The following is a 19,458-nucleotide window of genomic DNA, read 5'->3' as shown; positions in this document are numbered from 1 at the left end:
CATCAGCAATTGTATTTCACTGAAGTGTAGTTTTTCACTGACACTGAAGGCGGTCATGGTGTCCATTTTGAAATTGAAGCCTGTCTAAGACTACTCAACTTCAATATCTTCTCTGGTAATTTATTAGGAGGGCTTTCTTCAGCCACTGACTGTAGGAAAGTAACAATCATGGTTCTTTCATTGAACCACTGAACAATTCAATCCTGGACATCAAGTCATCCAAGACCAGGAGAGATGGCGAGCCTGCTTAGAACAAAGTCCAACGACAGAGTCCAGGGTGGATTTCTGGTAGGTGTGTTTTGAGCATTGAGGTGGGAATATTGCTGAGACACTATATTCTCTTCTGAAAACCAAGAAAGCACTACTTCCTGAAGAGACTGAGGAAATTCGATATCTCTCCAATGACTGTTACAAACTTCTACAGATACCCCATAACAGGCGTAACGTAACAAGGTTTAGGAATACCTTTGCCTAAGAACACAAAAAACGGTAAAGAGTTGTGGATGTAGACATCTCACAGACTCGATGTTCCATCATTGATGGAACCACCTTGGCCATTCCTTCTCTTTCCTCCTGTACTGCAGAAGGTACAGAAGCTTTAAAGTACCCTACCAGACTCGGGAACTGATTGTTCCCATTTGTTATCAAGCTTATGGATGGCCCTTCCATAACCTGGGTACTGTTCTATTTGCATGTACCTTATGGGAGACGGTTGGACTTTGTCTAATAAACTAATGCACTGCAATGTTGAGAACAATATTTTGTACTCATTCTATCTATTGTACTTGAGTTTGAACTGATTGTATCCATACGGTATATCTGATCTGTTTGAATAGCATGCTGAACAGGGCTTTTCACGGTACCATGGTACACATGACAATAAACCAAAACCTTAATGTTTCCACATTGGAACATAGTAATTAAACAAATGAAGGAGGAAATTACTCCACTTCTATTTGTGTTGGCATCACACATTTTGTATATCTGTTTACATTGGCAATTAGGCTGCATTTAAATGTTTATTTTTCATTAACGTGTCAATAATTTTTGTGATCATACTAAATGTGTGGCTAATTGTTACTGACAGAAGAAATTTTGCCTTCATACTCTTAATTGATCCAGATAACCTTTTTAATTTTTGGTTCTAAGATTAAAAATGAGCAAGTGACAAGTGAAACAGCCAGCTTCAGACAGAACCTGGCAGCCATCTGTAAATAGATTCCCGAGGCATCTTTATTTCTGAATCGGATACTGAGAAGATTGCTGATTGGGGTTGATGATGTCAAACAGTGACATTTGGTCTAACGAGGTGCTGTTTTTGAAGCTTTACTCCAGGTTGCATGTTAACCCACTGAGAGATATTTATATTCCCTGGTGCTGATGTATGTTCCTTGTGCAGGGAAGGCTTTTTTTTGTCACACTTTGCTGATACTAAACCAACTGTAAACTTTTTGAAATGGAAATGAAATATCGAGACTGACAGAGTACTGTAATTGAGGTAACTGGATGGATGCCCCACTGAAATTCTTCAACTTCAAATCGTTTTGTACGAGGAGAAAGATGAGTTTATCAGCAGAGTATTTAAGGTTGTGATGAAACTTATAGAAGCTGCTGCACAAAACTGAATATTGGAAGAATCAAATGTAATTTTTGAAGTGGAGGCCACTTGGAACCCTGTGGATGTTTAATGCAGTATGGACAAAACTGTTATTTCCGATGATGTTTGTGGATGACTTGAAATTTCAATTCCTTTTAGTCTTCATATCCCGCCTAGCTTTTTCTCATCCCTTTCAGCAATCGCTCTCTTTTTCAAACTATTGAAGCTAGAATAATTGAAAATCCAACAAAATGATGCAGGTGAGGGGATTGAGTGACAAGGGAGCAGTTGAACCGAGGAGTAGAAAGGATGACGGAACCAAGTTGCCAGGATTATTGTGTAGGAAAGAACTGCAGATGCTGGTTTAAATCGAAAGTAGACACAAAATGCCGGTGTGATGCAACCTGGAGTAAAGCTTCAAAAACATGCACCTCGTTAGACCAAATGTCACTCAGCGGGACAGGCAGCATCTCTGGAGAGAAGGGAATGGGTGACGTTTTGGTTGAGACCAAGAAAGTACTCCAGCATTTTGTGTCTTACCAGGGTTAATGCCTCACTCAATAGTACTAACTTAACAATTCCCTCTGGTCCAAAACCTCTTAAATTATTTCAATCACACCACCAAGTCCTGCTAGCTGAGTGGTTTCTTTGGCAACTATTTATAGATGCTATATAAATGCAAGTTATTGACTTGAATCCTGTCCTTATCTCTTCAGTCTTCCTCTGCCTATCTTTGGGGAAAGTATCATATATTAAAAGTAGTTTATTTCTTGCGTGCACTGGTCTAAGCATACTTCAGTTTTGGAACGCCATATTTAAGAATGCCTGATCAAGGCTATGATATTAGAAAATCTGATGAGAAATGTTACACTGTTCAAACTGTCTGAAAATACTTTTGATAAGTTACGATAAGAAATTGCAACTGATTTTAGTTTATGAATTTTTCTGTTGTGTGTTACATGTTTGGGGTTAGGGTTACAATCCAGGGTCAAGTCATATACAGAATCAAAAATATGTTTTCCCAATGACTGCTTCAATGTCAACGGTCCTGTTATTGCATTGCTAATTTGGATTGTTCTAATGGACTTCAACAATCCCATGACAATCTCGAGCAAGGAGTTATAGCACTGGAAATATATTTGCTGAAAAAATGTTTTGGTACCTGATGGAGTAAAAGTAATGGGTTTACATATGTGCTGCAAATGGTTGGGTGAAGAGGGAAATGTATTTTCAGTGTGAGCTTGGTTTAGAGGGAAAGATTGTGGCACTTTCACATTGAGGCTTAATGTATCCATGTGTTCCTTGTTTAAAGTTTGTTACCAATTCCTTCGTACTTAGTGCCTTTTTTATTCCAGTTTCCTGGCTGCTGTTTAAAATGTCTTATTTCAGATAAAATTGATAATTTGTAAAATAATAGGAGGAAGGAAAAATGTATTGCTTGGGGGCACCGCTGATAGGAGAAAGGGAAAAAGGTGAATGAAATATTTTCCTGCACTGTACCACATTGTGGGTTGCACCTTGGTTTCTCTCGCAGTAAGTTGAGTTTCATCCATAGAATACCCAGTGTAGGTCAAGCGCTTACCTGTTCATGAGGAAGGTATAGACTAAAAGGAGAGTCCATTCTAAAACAGCCTGCCACTTGAGAGCTGGTTGTGAAGAATATGTAGGAAATCTCTCAGCAAGTTCTAGTCCCGTCCGCTAAGGAGAACTCGAGTGAGAAATCAGTAGTAGAAAATATTTTTGTATCCAAAGCTTAAAATATTTCTTGTCCTCGTAGCTCCAAAAATTGTTTTACAATGTACATAATCTCTCTTCTCCAAGTTCTCATTGACTAAACTTCAAGAGTGTGACATCCAATTAGGTGTTTGGATTTCATAGTTAATTCCAAGTGCACTTAATTTTATTTTGCAATGGGCCGATGTTCTTATTGTTGTCTGCTACCCAAGACAGTATCGTTCTGATTCATTCAGTCTGGTGAAAGATTACTTAAACACTGGTTAGCAATGTTTTGATCAGATTGCTGATCCATTGTTACTTTTGTTCATTTGCAGAGAATGGCATAATAAAGGCAGTTTATTCATGTCTCTGCCAACTGCAGGCATTTCCTGAATGAATTATTTAATCTGCTCTGTAACATCAAGGTTTAGAAAATCTCCACCTGCCCTGTTGCTTTTTGCTCCAATGACATCAGCATGGGCTGGTGGCAAAAATTATGTACAATTTCAACCTGCAGTAATATTTAGCTTGCATTGCTTTGTGTATTGCCCAGTTTGGCATACAGATAAACTTCAGCTTATATTTATACCAGTCACGTGCCTTGTAAGCTGATACATTAGTTACGTAGTTACTCACTGGGACGTGTTCCTGTTTATTACTGCTGTCTTCAAGCAACGAGTCAGGCAGATAATTTTCTGTTTGGAGAGGTGAAGACCCAGTGAGAAATTTTCTTGTAATACAACTTAGTTGTCAGTTGATCATTCATTTATTGGATGACGGTTGCCTGATATTCTGGTGGTCGTTCAGAGGTAGTGTATCAAGTGTCTGTCTAAGATAATGAAATGTTTACTGTTGTGCTGTTACCTGTTGTATAGCAAACTTGTATTTTACATGCAATATAATAACATTTTAGAATTACCTCGTTTTCAGTGCAAGAATTAGTATAATATTGCAAGCTAATGGTTGTTGATTGGTGGATATGTTGATAGCTTGTGTGTTGATAGTTTGTAGATAATTATTGACTCTAATAGTTATTTTGCCAATATGTGACTTGACAAATGCAGATTGTATCCTTAAACTGTGGTTGGGTGCTAAAGTTAAGTGTAGACTGGTACCTGCTGATATTTAGTTTGATTGCTGTACCTGTTATGACTAGGGTATATGGTCTGAAGAAGAGTCTCAACCCAAAATGTCACCCATTCTTTCTCTCCAGAGATGCTGCCTGTCTCGCTGAGTTAGTCCAGCTTTTGGTGTCAATCTCAGGGCATATGGTAGGTTGTGAAAAAAATCTTGTTAATTCAAGCAGCCATTTCCATTTACTCCAAACTAACTTTAATGATTTGCCTTAGGATTATAGGTTCTGTCAAATAATTTCCCTAATAGTGTATAATTATCATAATTATATAATTAAATTATTTATTTCACCAAAACTGTGCATTAGTCTGAACAATGGAGAATATTTAAGATATGTGTAGATCTTGTACACTGTGTAAGTATTATAAATGGATCTGGAAGATTGGTGCTGTGGTTTCAGTTGTGAATGAATCATAAATTATCACTTTGATCTTTTAGTATCAGTGACATGAGGTGTATAAAACTGACTAAAATAAATTTTACTTCCCACCTTAATTTTTGAGTGTTATGGGGCAAGAACACCATGGGTTGGTGGGGATTATTACATTTTCTTTAAGGATAGTTTGAGAAGATCTATGAATTCTATCCACCAGATAATCCCTTGAAGTCAAGGAGCACAGAATAGATTGTCTGGTTTGCCAGCCTGTTGTTGGGCATGTGAGCAATGTCGCTTCTTGGGAGCTGATTGAAATAATGCTGGAGAAGGCAGTATCTCTCCAGAGCTTTGAAGTGCCTACTTTGTTAATTCTTGTGTCTGAAGCAGACGTCTGAAGCTGCACGATGAACCATGTTCTTTCTATCAGGCTTAAGGTCCTGATCATTTTTTCTTGGGCAGGCAAAGTGATGATGGTTAGCTTCCTATCTTCCAGGATCGTGTTGTGGACATTTATTGACAGAGGCGATGATGGCTTGATAGAGGACCTTTTTTGCACATTGTCCTGTGCTTCAGTCAATGATGAGACAATGATTTGCAACACGGTCTCCAAATGTCTACAAATGGAACTGTTGTCTGCTTCAGTTTGATTGCTGAGTTGGGGTGGGCTTGGTTTTGGGATAGAGACAATGCACATTAAATGGTTTCCCCGTTATCCTATGCATTGTCTTCACTTAGTCTGCAATAACAGGACAATATTCACTTGGGGTTGTCTATAAGGGACTTGCTGTTCCAAGTCCTGAACTTCATTTGGAGGAGTGCAAGTTGACAGGGTGCAACATCCTTTAATCTGACATGGCTACCGCCCAGCCATGCCAGCTATATCATGAGCTTGCAAAAAGCAAGATCATGATTCAGAGACAAGAGGGTACAAGTGACTGGAGAGATGTCTCTACTTCATGGGTGTTAACACCCACACATAAAATGGGCATTGTTTAATGGTGAAAATAGTCCTGCCCTGTAGGTTGCCATGTTACGTACTCTCAGCTTGGAGGATTTTGCTGTAAATATCATTACACTTAACTCTTTCAAAATAGTACAAAGATCAATTTCCAGCTGCCTAGAACAATTTGCATACTTAATATTCTCCTCCAGTATAGTGGCTAATAGATTGTGAGGAACTGAAAGCACTATATTGCACCACACAACCTTGTTTGCGTTATTTATAAGATGTCTGACTACCAGGACCTGAAGGAGGACCATATGTCGGAAAGGCTAAAGCCTTGCTAGGAGTCTGAATGCCTCGTAATCTTTCCTGCTTTCTGTTATCCTGGTTCTACCTGAATTGTCATTGTCCTGAGGACAGTTTACTGTGCTAGTTTTTAAAGAGCATTATTGAACGCGAATATCTGCTTTGGGGTGATGTTCCAATGTGGAAAATTTGTGGCCAATCTGAAGAGCATTTGCCCTATTGCATATGATTGGAAAATGTACGATTCTCACAGGTACCTAAGAAAGATTAGCATGCCACATTTGGCACTGTGCTGTCAGGGTATTACTGACCATTTTAAATCGGACTAATGAGATTAGTTGCATCATCTCCAGGGTCACCTTACTGTGTACATTCCTTTGAGTCATACTATTGGAATGAAAATTTGACTCTATGGCTGATAAGACCTCGAGCAAAAATGCCACCTTGTCGTGCACAAAATTTAAATAATTTAATTGTTGGGAGATAGTTTGTGATGTTGGCATGTCAAAATTGACATTATTTTCATACTTCCATGTATATCTGTGTTAAATGTTCCTTCCAAGTCAACTGCTTTGCTGTCTTGGGAACAGGCCAACATTTTCCTGAAACAGGTTGCATAATTTTCTGCGAAATGGTGAAAAATTGTTGATCTTTGTGGGACTAATAATACTGCAGGTTTTCAACTTGGAGTGGTACCTATGCTATGCAGGGTAGGTGTTCACAAACTCAAGTACTAATAGGCTCTCTATTAGCCGCTGGTGTGCATGCATTTAAAATATCAACTTTCTTATATTAAGAATTTAGAGATAAATATTTAAGTGATTCACAACTGGTACACCTAATGTAATAATAATAATAATAATGGATGGGATTTATATAGCGCCTTTCTAGATACTCAAGGCGCTTGGTCCTCTCCACCAATGAGATTGTAAAATACTTTTGGGCGCAGACATTGTGGGCCAAAGGGTCTGTTCGTGTGCTGTTCTGTTCTATCGCAGAACTCCACCAGTGGTATCTTGGCTGAAGCTCCATGTTTTGGAATTTCCTGCATTAATCTTTCTTTCTCTCGTTGTCCTCTGTCCTTTTAAGTTCACCTAGAAAGAATGCTGCCTTGAACAAGTTTTTTTAGTTATCTGCTAACATCTCCTGGTCTGGGTTCTTCTGCGAAGTGCTAAGAAAGTTTTAGAGTGTTAATGGTGGAAAATTGCAAGTTCTGCAAGACACAGCTAATGCACTTAAAAACTGTATTTCAAATGTATTCAACTCTAGTGGCATCATTATGTTGAAATGCTTAACCAATGTATCATTGTAGGATCTTGCATAGAACAATGGGATTTAAAGTGCTAATATTTGCAGAATATTAGCTTTGGCTCATAGTGAATCCTCTGATTCTGAAGGTTGATTCTGAAGTTTCACCCAGAGTTGGGCACAAAATCCAGACAGTCTCTGCTGGTTTAGTGATAGAACTGCTTTGCTATTGGAGGTGATGACGTTCATCTGTTTGATCTCTCGTATAAAGAGATCAAACAGATTCCAATGCTCATCAGGTGAATTTTTAAAAATCTCATGGCATCATTATGAAGAGAATATAGGCTCATTATCCTGACTATGCCGGCCAATATTTCTTTCAATTAATTAAAATAAATTACTTAGTCGTAGATCAATGCTTATGGATTCAAGCTGTGCAATGTTGCTATTTCCTACATTTGCAACAGTGACTACACTTAAGATAGCACTTCAATGATTTTTTAATTGTTTAGAAGAATCTTAAGTCCTGAACAGCACCATGAATGCAAATTTGAGCTGTATTAAGTGAGTTAACCTTTTATCAGCATTAGGATTTTTAAATATGTAGCGCTTGCAATGCAACCTTAATGTTGCGTAACGATCCCCGAGTAGAAATTGATCTGGGGCAGTAGACGTTTGCAGGGATGGGGGGGAGGTGTTACGATTTTCAAAAGCGGCATCATCCAGGGTGGCGCAGTGACAGAGTTGCTGCCTTACAGTGTCAGGGACCCAGGTTCGATCCTGACTACGGAGGTGCTGGCTGTACGGAGTTTGTACATTCTCCCCATGATCTGCATGGATTTTCTCCTGGATCTCTGGTTTTCTCCCGCACTCCAAAGACATATAGGTTTGTAGATTAATTGGCTTGGTATAATTGTCCCTAGTGTGTGATTGTGTTGGTGAGTGGGGATTGCTGGTCGACACTGATTCGGTGGGCCTGTTTCTGTGCTATATCTCTAAACTAAACTAAATCTACTCATGCATCTAGAAATGTGAGTTGAAAAAGTTATTTATTTACTTTCACACAAATCCCATGAGAACATGATTTATTCTGCATGTCAATTATTGGGTGGTATTCTGTGAATTCTGTTAAGGTGAATTTCCATTGCCCAAAAGGCTGTAACCCAGGGGTTGCCTGTAATGTTGCATAGAAATCTAGAAACTTGCCCTTGGAGTGTTAGATTGGAGTTTGACTTGACTTGACTTGACTGCTATTGCTTTATATGGAGACTTGCAGTTAGATAGAGGATTAGAGATAGTTTAGTAAACAGCCACATGTTAAGGAGCTTTAATTTATTATGTGCCAGAAGAATAAAATGTTTTTGTTACTGGAATAATGTGTGATTGCAGTTAGTACACTGTTATTCTGTTTACAATTTGCTGTTCAATAAATCTGACTGGTAAATTTCCTGCCGTAGGCAAAGGCTATTTATTCTCCTGACTGTCTGCTATGATCGTATTACATATGGTATCTGGTACACTAAAGTACAGCAGTCGGGGAGTTTTCCTGCACTGTATTTAAGTAGTTGTTGGATGATCAGCAAGTGAAGGATCCTAAACAAATGGAATGTGTAGTTTTAAAACCATGAATATAAAAGCTGAATGAAAAATACAAGTTTTTCACCTTTTGAGGTACAGCCCGAGATCTTAAAGTGTTGCAGAACCAATAAATACCCTTTGAAGTCTACAACATGGAAACAGGCCCATCTTGCCCATGTTGAGCAAGATGCCCCGTCTACATTAGGCTCACTTGCCTGCATTTGGCCCATATCCATCTAAACCTTTCCTATCCAAATACCTGTAAAAATATTTTTAAATTGTAGTTACAACACCTACCTCAACTGCCTCCTCTTGCAGCTCGTTCCATAAGCTTACTACTTTCAGAAACATAACATCCCACCCTCTATACTCGGTACCCTGACTGATGAAGTAGCAATGTTACAACATTTTGAGATTTTAAAAATCAAGCCTGCAATTTATCCCATCAGATAAAGCACAAAAATAAGTTTAATTTGACACCTAATACACTTTCATATCTTCAGTATTAAAAAAGTTGTGGCCATTTTCATACTCGGAAATTAGCATCGTTCCCTATTGATTTTCCATTGACTTAACACAAAAGCTGTGATCGAGGACAGTGAAATGGCCATAACTTTCTTAAAAATTAAGTGAACTGAAAGACATTTTCAGTTATTATAGATTGAAGCATTCTGAAACAAATATGAAACAATCTTACTTGGATGACCTGAAATTAAAGCATATAATTAGTTAGTTACCCAATTGTAGCTAATTCCAAACTTCAATCACTAGATCTAAACATCTTATCCATTTCTTAAGAAAAGATTAACATTTTTAAATAGCCTAAGTGTTCAAATAACATTCACAAAGAATTCACAATAAAACATGATTTTTAAATCTCATTGACATTAATTTATAGGCCAAATGGAAGGGATTTAGTGTTCAATTGCTGTAAATTAATGGCCATTTAAATCAGCTTTCGAGTGGGATCCTGTGGAACTCTGTGGCACGCGCTGGTTTAGAACGTTCCCATTGTGGTAGATTTGTACCCCAAATGCCCAGAAAAATACTGCGGGATTTAATGGGGACCCAAATTAGTTACTCGCAACATTAAACTTTGTATAAAGGAATCTTAAGAAGCCCTTTTTAATGTAAAAATAAACAACCTACCTTCCGTTGTCCCCTGTATGAGATCCGTCCCGTTGTCGGCGGTCGCGGGTTTAGAGTATAATTTTTAACTTACTATAACAACTAAATTAACCAATATAGTTTCAAAATAACTCCAGCGAACCAACGTCCCATCGATTTTTCGTCAGCAACTAAGTAGGCTGAACAACCTCTATTTGACTAGCCTAGGGAAAATCGTGTTTTAAACCCGCCCCCTCTCAACGGCGCCAAAATCACGCACACGGGCTGGGACAGATCTGCAGCGACGCTTAAGGTAGGTTTTGCAACATACCTAGATGAAGGCCAATGTACCGAAAGACACTTTGACCACCCTATCTATCTGTGATGCCACTTTCAAGGAACTATGTACCTGTGTTCCAAGATCCCTCAGCTGTACAACACTTCCAAGGGCCCCGCCCTTCAATGTGAGGCTCTTGCTCTGATATGACTTAGAAAAAAGCAAAATCATGCACTTATCTGCACTAAACTCTACGAACCATTTCTCAACCCAATTGCCTGACTAATCAAGATCCTGCTGTAATTATTGATGAAAGAAAGTTCAGTGGACAGGATAGGCAGGAGCATGGCAGGGAACGAGGAAGCGCTGTTGGATTGAATTGCATTTATTTAAATGCGAGAGGCCTAACTGGTTGGTAGATAAACTCAAGGCACAGTTTGATTTGTAAGACTGGAATGTTATAGCTGTTATAGAAACCTGGCTAAGAGAAGGACAGGACAGGTAGCTTAATGTTTAGGAAACTGCAGATGCTGGTTTAAATCTAAGGTAGACACAACATGCTGGAGCAACTCAGCTGGACAGGCAGCAACTCTGGAGAGAAGGAATGGGTGATGTTTCGGGTCGAGACCTTTCTTCAGACTCCTTCAGAGCTTAATGTTCCATTAATCGTTCCCCAGCCCCGCATGGCCCGATTTTATCGGAACTGCCCTGGCAGACCCATTGTTTCTGCTTGTTCATGTCCCACTCAATAACTTCCACATACCACGACTCTCCATCTTATCTCCTATCAACGCTCCTCCACCTAGCAGAGCTGGTCCTTGCCCTTAACATATCCGTCAACTCCTCTCACTTCCTCCAAATCCAAGGCGTAGCTAGGGGCACTCGCATGCGCCCCAGCTATGCCAGCCTCTTTATAGGGTACGTTGAATAATCACTGTTCCAGGCGTACACTGGCCCTATTCCCAAACTCTGCCTCCGTGACATTGACGACTGCATCGGTGCTACCTCCTGCACCCTTGCAGAGGGAGGAGGGGGGGTGGGGGGGAAGAGCATGTGGCATTGCGTTATTGATCAAGGAGATTGTCATTGAGGTAGTGCGAGATGACATTATTGATAGTTCGTCCAGTGAGGCTTTATGGGTGGAGCTGAGAAATAAAAAAAAGGCGATGTTCACCTTGTTGGGAGTGTACGATAGGCCTCCATATAGTCAACGGGAATTAGAAGAACAAATATACCAGGAGATTACAAGCAGCTGCAAGATGACTAAAGGTTGTCATAGAGGATTTTAACTTTCCCAATATAGACTGGAACTGCAATAGTGTTAAGGGCTTAGATGGGTGAAATTTGCCAAATATGTTCAGGAAAGTTTCCTCTGGCAATATGTAGAGCGTCCTACAAGGGGGGTGGGGCAAAGCTTGATTTTCTCTTAGGATATCTTAAACTGTGCATGTAGGAATTGATCCCACAGATTCTGGCCAGTGTAAGAATGTAATCAACCAAGCCAGTGCTTTCACTAACCCCAGAGGAAAATAGGTCTGCTCAGATTACAAATAATGAGTAGGTCAATCCTGACCAAAATTAAACTAAATTGTTTGGTTTCAACGTGGTTGACAGATATATGGATAGAAAGGGGTTGGAAGGCCCTAGTGGTTACCGTCACTTATTGGTATTTGTGTTGGCAGTTAGTGATGCAATGACATTTCTCACTGAAAACAAATGTATGACCAGTCATGGCTGATATTGGTTGAAGTCACAATGTCAAGGATGTGCCGAGAGGGTGTTTTGAATCGTCCTTGGCAACATATGAAACAACAACTTCTTTAATGTTGCAAATGCTCAGGGCCAAGATCAAAATAAAGAAATCAAGTGTTTATTTGCCATATGTATCGGATGTGAACAGGAACAATGAAATTCTTTCTTGCTGCAGCTTCACATTTTTAGATGCAACAACAAGTTTACAATAAATTATCAGTGAAATAAACTGGACCATAGTGGAAAAAACAAAGTACATTGAGCAACCATAGTAGTTGTCGAGGCATGTCACCTCGACCATCTCAGTCACCAATATTATGGATGTCCTTTTAAGGCAGGTTAGGAGAGGTGAAGATGTCAGCAAAAATTTCAATTAGTTGTGAGGTGAAGGTTTTGAGAATGTTGCCAGATACACCATTGGGGTTCCAATCTTTCTGAGGGTACAGCCTCGAGGAAGATCTTCTGACATCTGCCTTGGAGATTGAGGTCACAGGATTGCTGGGGGGTGTGGGGCCCATGAAGGTGCATTGTTACTCTCACTATTGAAACAAGTATTGAATTTACCTGGATGTGATGTGTCGCTGTCACTTGAGCTAGTTGGTTTCACCTTGTTGGAAGCATTGGTGTGTGAGCCCTGCCACAGTTGCCGAGTGTATGTATGAGTGTCCTATTTAGTCCAGAAGCATATTTGCTGAACAGCATTCTGTAGGTCGTCTCTGGATCACCTGTCTTGGATGCCTCACATCTTGTGCTTAATATATTGCTGATCTCCCAGTTCATCAAAGGTTGGTGGGACAGAAGTTTAGGGGTAATATGAGGGGGAACCTCTTTACGCAGAGAGTGGTGGCGGTGTGGAATGAGCTCCCAGTGGAAGTGGTGGAGGCAGGTTCATTGGTATCATTTAAAAATAAATTGGATAGGCATATGGATGAGAAGGGAATGGAGGGTTATGGTATGAGTGCAGGCAGGTGGGACTAAGGGGGGAAAAAAAATTTGTTCGGCATGGACTTGTAGGGCCGAGATGGCCTGTTTCCGTGCTGTAATTGTTATATGGTTATATGGTTGGTTTGGGAACTCTCGGATGATTGTGGTAGGAATACCATGAACACATTCTTTATGAAATTTGTAGTAACCGTGACAGATTTGTTCTGTTGCTGAATCCTTAAGGCCCTGTCCCACTTGCGTGTCCTTGGCACGCAAATTACGCAACCTCGTCGTTGCGTTGAGGTGCACAGGCATCGTATGGCCGCGTGGGGCCGGTCCCACTGAGAAGCGCGGAGGGGTATGTAGTTGTGCGTGGTGTCGCGCGACTCTCCGAAATTTTGTAGCGAATGGAATCTTCGCGCACCAACGGCCTGTCGTATAACTGACGGCCAAAGTGGGACAGGCCCAAGACCCTGGCACGACGCAACGTCTCACCGCCAACAGCAGCAGAAGCAGGCAAACGGTCGCCGAGCTTGGCATGGGGCTCACGGCCGTTTTGGATCCGAATCCCCCCCACTTCTACTCCCAGAGCGGGCCAAGAAAATTGAAAATAGACACAAAATGCTGAAGTAACTCAGCGGGACCGGCAGCATCTCTGGAGAGAAGGAATGGGTGACGTTTCGCATCCAGACCCTTCTTTCAGACTGAAGAAGGGTCTCGACCCAAAACATCACCCATTGCTTCTATCCAGAGATGTGGCCGGTCCCACTCAGTTACTCCTGCATTTTGCGTCCATCTTCAAATGACTTCACGCGCTCCAGACGGCTGTGCGGGTGCATGATGTCGCGCGGGACCGTCGCATCTCAATGCGACCACGAGTTTGCATAATTAGCGTGCCAAGGACACGTAAGTAGGACAGGGGCTTTAAACATCACCCAGTCTAAAGAGACCAAGCAGTGTGAAGTCACTCTGCTGCCTCCCTGACCAGTCCTGCACAAGCCTCTTCACCAGAGCTGCACTCTTATGTCGCTGACGAAATGCAAGGAGCGCAGCCAAATGGATGGTCTGATTTTTCCCACGTAGAGGTAAGGGGTGGAGTCATAGGTGTCTGGTGGACTGGAATGGTCAAGAGTGCTTGATCATCTGGTGCTGCAGGGGAAATGCCGATGATACAGTCTGCCACAATATCTCCCTTTTCCTGATGACGCCTTTAGGTCCGTGCAATTGATTGAGAAGCCTTTGGACTGGAGAGCTGTGGGTGAGTCATGTCTCTGAAACATTACTGAAATGTCACTGCTTTATACATTTGCTCTGACAGAAATCACAGCTCCTGACTGGACAAGATTGCTGCCAGATGAACTGAGGTGAAATTTCACGATGTGTCCACTTGGACAATAGCTTAGCTCACAGCAGTTGATAAATTTTATTTTTTTTCCAAGCAAATTATGCATGATGGAACATGTAATTAGCTGTATTACAATGTAATTACATGTCTGTTACTATTGGGAGCAATTTAGGGATGAATTTAAGAGCATTCGTCAAGAGCATTGCTGCAAAAATAGATACACTGTATTTATGCAGCATATCGAATGTCTCTTGATCCAAAGCAGTTAACAAAACTAATTACATTGCAAAGTAATTATTGTTGTGTCACTAAATATGGCAACTCTGCACATGTTATGATACTACCTACAGCAGCAAAATGAACGATCAGATAATTTATTTTGCAGCAGCGATCACTTTCTAGTTGTTTGCTTGACTGCTTTAAACCACTGCTGCTGTGTCTGGACAGTAGCTGTAGTAATTTTGAGATTGAACAGATATAGTTTCCTTTAACTGCCTTGAGCTGGAACATTAAAAGTTCAGTTTTTGTAACTTCTGATTTAAACATGTTTTAAGTATGGTGGGTTTTGTGCTTCGGTTCAGTAGATGCTAAAGGATTAAGATACATTTCATCAGATAATAAAGGTGGGTAAAAAAAGGCCTTGCATTTATATAACATCTTTAATTCCCCTAGTCAGGGCACATTATTAAACCGTTCTGATCAGAGCCAACATGCATAAATTAAGTTCCCACAAAAAACATTGTTAATAGTACGCTAATCTGCTTTTGTAATGTTGATTGAGAGAAATATTTGCCAGGATGCCAGGAATAAGTTCCCTGCTGTCCGAAAGTGTTCACTTGAAAAAAACAGTTGAAATTTGGTCTTTTCAGAAGAAAGGGAATCTCTACTGCAATTAAAATCGGCTGAGATATTGGTGCTGGATATTGGTGTGAAATGGGACCTGAACCCATTATCATCCTTATAATTGTCATATGTACCGACAATAGAAGAATGAAATTCGTACTTGCAGCAGCATAACAAGCCAGCAAATACAATAATCATTGATAACCAAAAAATGCAATAAATTAATAACTCCAAAACTAACGCAAAGTAGTATTGGAGTCCTTGGAGTCAACAAATCTAATATCATACTTATATAATATTATATTGAATATAGAAATACCTCCAACAGATAATATTAGAAGAGATTGGGAACAAGAATTAGCTATAAAAATTTCAAAAGAGAGCTGGGATAAACACTTAATATATGTGCATAAATGCTCGATCAACGTACGACATACTCTAATCCAATATAAAACGTTACACAGGCTATATTATTCAAAACCTAAAATAAATAAACTCTTCCCCAATGCCTCACCCATTTGTGATAAATGTCAGGTACAAGAAGCTAACATAGCGCACTCTTTTGTTTTCTGTATAAAAATTCAAAAATTCTGGAACGAAATATTTGAAATCTTTACAAAATTATTTAAAACAAAACTTCTACCCAGAGTAGAATGGATCATTTTTGGAATATCGGAAGGTAACCCTGAATTAAATATGTTTCAAAAGAACTTAATTATGGGCTAATAATCGGAAAAAAGCTTATACTTAAATTTTGGAAAAATGCTCCAATACCAACAACAAAAATGTGGATTTCAAACATGTTCGAAACTTTACACTTGGAAGAGATGAGACTCCTCCTAGCAGGTAAAGCAGATCACTTCCAAAAGACGTGGTCTGCATTTATGGAACTATTACAAGCTAAGGTGCAATAATAAGTTAAAATATAAAGGCTACCAGGACCTGGCAATGGGGGGTATAAAATACATTTTAAATAATAACATGGTTGGTATATCCTTTTTTGCAGAGTTTTGTGTTACAATAGAGCGACTGATTTTCCTTTTTTCCTTTTTTTTCTTTTCTTTCTAGGGTCTTAATTATTTTCTTTGCTTCCTTCTCTAATTCCTTCCCTAAGGGGTTCTTCTCTCCCAACACTTTCCTGCACCTTCACGATTCTTGCTTACTTTTCTTACTTCTTTTATTTCTTTCTCTTTTAAAGCTCAAAAAATGAAGTGGTACAACATAATGTAATAAGATATATGCGATGTATTAATGTGATTTTCTGTACTGCTAATAAAAATAAAAAAAAATAAAAAACGGGTGACATGGATAGATTTTTAAACAGTTCTATCTCAACCTTGAAATTACTCCAGCTGACCTTCCACAGAGAATTCCAAAGATTCACAGCTCTGAGCAAGGAAATTTCTCCAGCATAATCTCTTCATTCCAAAATTAGTGTCTCCACCAAGGGAAACCATTTATCATTACTCTATCATGTTCAGGAAGAATGTTCTGCTTCTGCAGACTATATAGATCAGTTCTATGTCACCTGTTGTTTTTTTTAAAGACTCCAATACTACTTTGCGTTAGTTTTGGAGTTATTAATTTATTGCATTTTTTGGTTATCAATGATTATTGTATTTGCTGGCTTGTTATGCTGCTGCAAGTACGAATTTCATTCTTCTATTTGTCGGTACATATGACAATTAAGCACTTTTGAAATCCACTGTGGCAGCTCATTAAGCAATTATATCCTTGTGTCAGAAGATCAAAACAACAAAAAGGAAAATAATGTCAGCAGTGTTTATTTCCACAGAACCTTTGGCACTTGGAAGTACTCTACGTATAGTCTCCTATATGTATGTTCGTAGTGAACCTGGTATTTGTAATTCTTTGGTTAGAATGAGTTACAATATCTGGAAATGTATGATGTATATTAACCTGTGAATTGGCAAAATTGCAAATAAAATGTAACACTTGCAGCTAAATAGCTTCATTTAAATGACTTGTGGCAAAATCATGAAAGGTAGAATTCTCGGTTCAGCTCGCTTCAGTCGGGGCAATCATACAAGTAACTGAAAGATTGGACGCTTCCCATGCCGGACCATGAGCCAGTTATTCCATATGGGGAATCTATGTGTACTTAGGACGAGGGTGAGCTCAACATAGATGTGTCACCGTCCCAACTAATCGCAGCTAGATTTGCAAACGGATGAAACATACTGTCGCAAGTAGCATTTCAATAGAAGTGCTGGCAGCCAACAGGATAGCACTTTAAGGCGTGACTGTAAGGAAAACAGGTCTCAGTATGAAGAACTATCCATGATGGCTGTGGTCGGTGTCTTCCAGATACTGCACTCCTGAATTTTCACCACATACAAATCGGTGTTCACAAACATAAAGGGGGACAAAAATCCTTTTGCAAACTTTGGCTGACAGACCTCAAAATACCAAATGTTCAGCCAAACTGTCTGCTGTTCAAATAGCAGTATCACTGTATTTACTTAATGTGTTTCCAGAGGCAATAATAGACCAAGATTTGTGCAGCGTAATTAAAAAAAAAAGAATGGCAGAGTACTCTTGATGGGCCAAATGGCCTAATCCTGCTCCTAAAACTTATGACTTTATGACGTCATTTCAAAATTAATGAGTCCTTGATTGTTAAAAATCCTACTAACATGGTGTCCTACCGACATCAGTCATAACTCTCCATGGCCATTCCATTTGAATCTTCTTTTGCACTATAATATCTGGAAATCTTGCAAACCGTGCTTAAGCTATTTTTGAATTGTGAACATCAGAAAAGCAGGCCATCATTTGGTATCATCAGGCACTGGAACACTCTAGTGCCTTGAGAACATTGCAGTCTGCATCCACTCCTGTTTGGCTACTCCTCTGTCGCCAGATTTGTGTAGACTGTCCATTGATCCCATTCATCTTAGATTATTCAGATCGAGGATGGTTTGCTTTCACTCCAGATCTGTGGGTTCAGAGGCAGCTGATAAGGTCCATGTGTGATCCAGAGACACTATGATAGATGGGACTGGAGGTGTTTGATGGGATCAGTGGGTGGATAGTTTGTGACGTGATCGCTTTCTGCCGATTTAAGCTGGACTTCCTTGTGGTTCTGATGAAAAGATTTGAAGCTTTGTGTGCCATTCCTGATGATACTGCTCCACTGAGCAGTCGTGGACCAGGCATCCCCAGGAGTCACTGAGGATGGTGCAGTTTTTCTGAAGAGAAATTGATGGCTCCCTTGAATATTTTCCTCTGGTCCTGACCTAAAACATTGGCCAATTCTCTCCACAGATGCTGCCTGACCCATTGAGTTCCTCCAGCAGCTTGACCTTTGCTTAAAATAGTATGGCTATTTTTGGGCTTGGGTATCAGGCATGGAAACAACGTGGCCTGCCCAATGTAGCCAATGAATGTAATTAGGGCCTTTGGTACTGGGATTATTGGCCTACGAGAGGAAACTGATGTGGATTCACTTGCCTGTAGATTTGGAAGAATTCGCAGACCGTACTGGTGGTGTATTTCCAGTGCTTTGAAGCACCTGCTGCAGGTAGACTGTGTCTCAGAATTTCCAAGGGCAAGAATTACTGCTGTTTGCTTTGTGATGGATATGAAATCTTGATCTTCATACAGCCTTTGTCTCTGAAAATTATGGTAAATCTTGAGAGACAGTTCTAGAAACATGGGACTTGTTGTTCAGGATCTTTGTGGATCTTTACTGTCAGTGTGATGTTTCACAGTGGAGACAGGTTGATACAACCTGTTGTTTTTGTGGATGTTGATTACAAAACCCATCCTGTCATGTTTTTGTAAACGAGTTGCTGTTGAATTTGGTGCTCGGCCTCTGAATACACGCGAACACTGGCATCAATTGCTTGATCCATCTTGACTATTAAAGTCTGAGTCACCTGGGTACTGGAGTGGAGTTGAAGTGGGTAAAACAATTTTCCATTAGTTCTGTAAATCATTTCCTTTCTGGTCTGAAGCCTGTTGGAGGTGAGCTGTGGATGAGAAAGATTGGAAAATGCTGTGTCAGTAAGCCACCACTGCTTGACGGTGGTCCATGTCATTGGCCCACCAATTTCCATGACATTTTCACTCCCAAAACCTCTCAACATCTTCAGTGATCTTCTTAATGACCCCATTTTCACATTCATTAACTTCAATCTGACCCGCTGTAATCTTCTTTCCTTGTGGATTTTCCGTTGATACCAAAGTTTTATCTATTCTTGCATTTGAGAACCCTTTCCCCAGAACCTTTTCTTTGCTTCATGCACTCCACTTCATCTTACTTATAATATATCCAACAACTTTTAAG

General features: G+C 39.9%; 1 protein-coding gene across 5 annotated transcripts in view; it reads left to right on the top strand.

Annotated features, from left to right (window-relative positions):
- Window positions 1-19,458, top strand: part of fubp3 (far upstream element (FUSE) binding protein 3) — a 79,878-nt gene that overhangs the window by 6,666 nt on the left and 53,754 nt on the right. The gene's annotated exons all lie outside the window — the stretch shown is intronic.

Source organism: Leucoraja erinacea, chromosome 31 (genome assembly GCF_028641065.1).
Source record: "Leucoraja erinacea ecotype New England chromosome 31, Leri_hhj_1, whole genome shotgun sequence".
NCBI lineage: Eukaryota > Metazoa > Chordata > Chondrichthyes > Rajiformes > Rajidae > Leucoraja > Leucoraja erinaceus.
The sequence above is the reverse complement of the archived record's forward strand: the minus strand, read 5'-3'. Positions and strand labels throughout refer to the sequence as shown.